Here is a 6,010-nt window from a genome sequence, read left to right on the forward strand (position 1 = left end):
AATCTCATTAGTTCAAAGTATCATATTTTCATTATGCCAGAAGTCATTATTGATGATGATCTCAATCATTTACAGCTTCAGTCCATCGGCACTCAAAAGAAACCCGATCTGCTCTTCCTGTGCAGTGTTTTCTCGCTGTAGAGGCACATCCCTGCTCCACAGCACCAGCTCAGCAGGTTCCCACTACTGTTGACTCCCTCCCACTGTCTGCTGTTCTCACACTACAGACAAAAAAGATAATCTCACCCACTGCTGCCAGCAAATCCTCCGAGACCCCCCACTTGTTGCCGTCAAAGAGAAAACCTTCCACATTCTTTATCTGCTCCAAAGAAAATGCTGAAAGGTGGATTCACAGATATGATCTGCATGTGGCATTTCTTGTCATTTCTACTGATGCTGAACACCTCAGAGGTTCGGTCCAGTGCTTGCAAATGCCTGTCAGGAAGAGAAGAAGCAGAGGAAGGATCTAGTTTCCAGTTCCTGTTTCTTGGCTAATACCATTAAACTAAACTGTTTTCATTGCAGTAAATCTTGTACTGAAACATAAGAAAACTCATTTGCGAGGGCTTGCATGCTTCAACTGTGTTGCAGCACCACAAAAATGTAGCTCACGAGGCCCATACATGCAAGAATCAAGATCATAATATCAGCATAAGAAAGCCAGTGTATTATTGTTAAACAAAACTGTAACTGTGTTGACTAATGCATTTCACAATAAAAACAAATATGAAGTGAAGAGAGTCACTGCATGTGTCTCGTGACAAGCTGAGGTCTTGTATCGTCCTAAAGGGGTTTGTTTTACAATAATGACAGCCTAACTGCACAGTATACCACTAATTTCACAACAACGTACCAAATAAGTAAGTCAATTAGCATGAAATATTTTTATTATTGTTTTTATGTTTGAGAAGGAGACCTTAACTGCTATAAGAAGTCAAACTAGTTGAGCTTAGACTGAATTTCAGTGGCAACGTTTAAATATACAGTCTAATGGTCTTGGGGGGGGGGGGGGGGGGGGGGGTACAAGGGTGTTTCATGTATGCAAAGTTGTTCACAGTGTTAAAGAGATGGATTCTCATGCTAAACATGGCCAAAGTTTAAAAAAATTATTTAGAAGATTGACTGAGAATTTCTGTGCTGAAAATCTTACTTCTGGGTTGGTACAAGTTTCGGCTGTTTTTTTTATTTTAATTTTTTTCGAATGGGATCTAATGACGTAGACGAGAACGGAAGTCCTTATATGAACATTTCTCCTGGAAAAGCGCGCCCGGTTGGTCTGCCAACCGCCATAAAATCCTAGAAGAAGAAGAAGAAGAAGAAGAAGAAGAAGAAGAAGAAAAGCGCACCCGTGTACACACACATTGACTAGAGAAGAGGGAGACCGCGCACATCAACACGCTTCATCGGGAAATCGGCAGCGGCTGCATAGGATTTGTTTGAGAATGTCTCCAAATAAGTGCATTTTTGGTTGTGAGGGAAAGTTTACAGTGTTCAGCTTCCCCAAGAACCCAGCATTACATGAACATTACATGCAGTTTGTTATCGGAGTGTATCAAGTGCGTTTGTGTGTTCTGGTTCACACGAAGCCAAACCAGAATCAGCTGTTGCCCGTCCACACAAAACACACAATGGTGGTGTTTGGTTCTTGAATGAATCAGTGTTTTGAATGAATCGGTTGTGTAGGGGATCCAATGACTCACTCATTTCTTTACTGAATGAATTTGTGTTTTGAACAAAACAGTTAAGAATGATTTAATGATTCACTCATATTCATATGTTTAATTCATTAATGAATTTGAATCAGTTTAGTGAATTATTCTCACTAATAAAGACTGGCATAAAGATGCAGCCAGCAAAAAAAACACATAGCTAACTGTGGTTTGGCATGGCAGAATGCTAGAAAACAGCGCTCTCTTTTTATAATCACTAAAAAGCTTGCACCTGAGTTCATCGAGATCTCACAAATCTCTGTTATTATAACACAATGAATATGCGCACGATGAATCTTTCATGCCTACACTTGTGTGTTATAATGAGAGGATTCGTGAGCAGGCAAAGTTCAGCGCTGCACAAGAACTCAGCCGTTCAAACCCTTGTTTGGCCAGTGCCGTTCCACAAATCATCAGATCAGATGTCTGTGATTGGCTACACTGCTCAACGCTGCAAACACGTGTAATAAAAAATGCTGTATCATTTTTTAATTTTATATGAGTTGTTCTATTTGCTTTCGTGCAATAGATGAATAACATTTTATTTGTTATTATATATTTTATGTTTTTAGATTTCTATTTCGGGTTAGGGTTAGGGATTCATTTTACTATGATCCGATCTTTCTATAAGAAATGGTAAGATCATGTAGAGTAATATAATAAAACAAACATTTATCAGACCAGGAAGCATAAACAAAAAATGATGTTGAAAACATCAATAAGTGGGGGGACAAATAAAACACATTAGTGTTTCAATACAGAATGATGATGCTGTTTCATGTATCTTTTTATTGGTTGTCTTTAAGTTCTCCTTCTTTGTTTGAATTCCTATCTTGCAGCAGACTAGCAGCATACATCTGCAGCACTGTATTCAAGGCTCAGCTAAAAGGAAATTGCTTTAATCCAAAATTGGGTTGAAGCAATTTCCCCGGCCCCTTCCTTAAGCAGTGCCAGATACAGGGACCACCTCAGCAGAGGCTCATGCAGGGGGTGAATAGCAGACCTCAGTGTCCTCAGGGCATGTTAACTCTCGTTCCATATGCTGCCTAATTGGTTTAATTACTGTAATTATCTACAGGGGTTCACAATTTGCAGGCAGGAACGATTAATGGCTTCAAAAACACATGCAGACAGGAGCTGAAGAGAAGGGAACTGCTGAAGAACTCCAGCAGAAAGAGAGTCGATCAAGTTTGAAAGGACTGTCATGGCCACTCAGGGACAAGGCAAAACAGATCTAATTGAAAGAATACTACAGACAACTGAAAATAGAGCTTGTGTTGTCGAGCGGGTAATTATCTGACCTGAAAACGTACAACAACAACACAGAGAAACTTCACAGGAAGCAATCATGGTAGTTTTGTGCCGCTTGCAGATGTCTTCTTTAAAGCGTAACGGGGGAAACAAAGGGAAAAAGTTCACATTTCATTGTCGAGCTGTCAAGGTCTTAAAGAACCGTATTTACGGCATATTGATAGATGAGTTACAGTCTAGTAAGCATAATTAACCAAACTACACTTTCCTGCACATTGTAAAAATGGTGATAAGATAAGCTGTGTTAAAGATAAACACATCAAGGACACTTCCATTACAAAGCAGCATTAGGCACTGTAACAAATTTATATGTGTCACAATAGTTAAACAGTTCAGTCTGTTTCCATAAAGTCGTCAACAAAAACACTAACGTTTTTAGGGTAGAAGGAAAGGATATCTTTTTGCAAAACACATGCTGCCCTATAATATAATACACATTCAAGAGCTGAGAACAAACATTGTGGCCTTTGTATATAACTAGGTTTGAAAAAAAAGACCTCTTACATTTTTCCCAGTCCACAGATGTTTTTACACATATACACAATACACGTGTTTACACACTACAGGAAAAAAGCCTATAAAAGCAAGTTGTTGCACATAGTAATGAAGACATACATAACTTAAACCAGTGGTTCTCAATTGGGTTACAAGGGCTGCAACTAACGATTATTTTGACAACCGATTAGTTGGCCGATTATTTTTTCGATTAATCTGATTATTTTCTTTATTTTAATTTTACTGACAAAAAACACACTATTCCACATTCTGTCCATTGTCCTTAAAACAAATGTGCCAACTGAATGCTATGAAAACATACAGTTTAGTAGACCAGCTGTCATAAGACAAAACGCAAATATTTTAGGAATCAGCAGTGGCACAGACCTTACAAAACTGCTTAAAAACCTTACATTTGTTTTAATACATATGTTAATCATTGTAGGCTATATAGTGAATATATTTTAAAACTCTAGTTCAAAAAATAAAGATAATAAAGATGAATAAAATCACAGTAATGCTCTGCAGGAACACGCATGGCAATGATAAATGATGGTTTTGTGCTGAGTACAGTGTGATTTGTGTGGTAAATTATTGGTTGCGCACTGCAGAAAGCATGAAACCATCGAAATTAAAAAGACATTTAAAAACCGAGAACTGTCAGTCATTTTGCACATTGTTGGGTTAATGCAGTCCAATGTTAATACATTGTGATGTTTGACTTCAGAACACTTTGTTCACTTTTGTGTATCAAACCATTTTAAAATTGGATTTAGTTCACCTCTTAAATGCTCAGTGCAAAATTTTCTCCCTTAAACAACTTTGAGGACCACATGGTTGAGCGCAAGTTACCAAAAACACCAATTATGAAGAGAAAAAGTTGGTGAGTGCGGTAGCGAAGCCTAAAAACTTGGAAAAGTCATGAAGACAAACAGAATGACTTGAAGAGGAGAAAGAGAGTGAGGATAAGTAAGGGAAAAAAAAACTGAGGGACGAAGACCAGTATAGCCCCAAATTGGAGGATGTGTTTTATGGTCAGAAACCCATCCCTAAAATTAGCCAGGGATATAAATTCCATAACGCTTCTGGCTTTGTGTGCTCAGATGAAAAAGAGGGCAATGGAAAAGACAAGAAATAAACTCTTACTTGAACTGTATGATGATGATTTTTACAATGGGAGTTCTTTAAAGAGCAGGGATCTTTTCAAAGCCACTGTAAAGACGGAGGAAACCTTCAAATGAAAGCCACAGGCCTCACACAGGACATTTTACCATTAAGGTTAAACCATGTGTACAGTGCATAAAGCACCGCAGCACAGCCTTCAACACAGTCCTCACCTATGCTATTGTAGCCTGTAATTTTATCTTAATGCAATGTGCCTCCCATAATCCACATTCTGGGACATTTCTGCTCACAGACAGGAATGGTCCTGTTTACACACTTATGTAAATGTACTTTAATTTGTATATTCTGGTTAGTGCTTTCAAAATATCTTCCCCTCACTTTCACAGCAACCTGACTCTGATATTCACTTTCTTTTCACTGGTTCTCTCTTTATATTTTGTATATACTAGTATTGGGGGCAAAAAAAGGTAAAAGCACATGTGACTTAAGTGACATCAGAGGAACATGAATGTGTTTTCAGATGTGAAAGCAAGTTAACACATTCTTCTTCTTCTTTTTTTTTAATTCTTCTGGGTCAGACATACATTAATTTGACTGACAATTCAGTTGCTCTTGAAACACAATGAAGTGCAAAATTCAAAACACCGGTGAAAGACCTGTAGAAAATCGAATTACTTCATATTAATGTAGTACAGTGTGCCCTTTTTTTTTTTTTACAGCATACACACTGAACCACATGAGGCACATATCACGTACAACAGTAATCCCAGGCCATGTGTGCAAGAACATCTGGACAAAAGAAGACAAAGCTCCTTAGACAATGACAGATATGCAGACATAATGCAGGTCAAAGAAACGGATGTGGGGCGTTTGGTTTCCCTTCTCTACCTGTCTTGACTTCCATGATGGCATTTCGTTCTTTAGCCAGCTTCCCCTGTCCGATTATTTTCATTTGTAAATATTTACATTCCAACCTTGACATTTTCCACCTTATCAAAAGGGTGCATTAGTGTCTGTTACCTACATCACTCAACAGCTGCTGATAAATTCAACACTCTGGGCACCAGACTAAAGCCTCTCTTAATTTGGGTTCAGTGTAGCTGAGGTTAAGGACAGGAGGCTTTCAAACTGAGAACAAAGTTAATTGTCCTGCACTGGTTATAAGGTTCATAGGTTTCTGTCATAGTTTAAAAATGGACTGCAAACTTGCAACTAATAAAATAGGGACTGCTTTGACCAATTAGATAATGCAGTCGTGCTAAGCTCTTGGTATCTGTGAGTACATCAGAGCTATATTGATGGCAGCACTTAATGCATGGCAATGAAGCTGTAATTAGGAGCAGCAACTTCATTTCTATTCTATAATGCAT

The sequence above is a fragment of the Carassius gibelio genome, chromosome A23 (assembly GCF_023724105.1).
Source record: "Carassius gibelio isolate Cgi1373 ecotype wild population from Czech Republic chromosome A23, carGib1.2-hapl.c, whole genome shotgun sequence".
Classification (NCBI taxonomy): Eukaryota; Metazoa; Chordata; class Actinopteri; order Cypriniformes; family Cyprinidae; genus Carassius; species Carassius gibelio.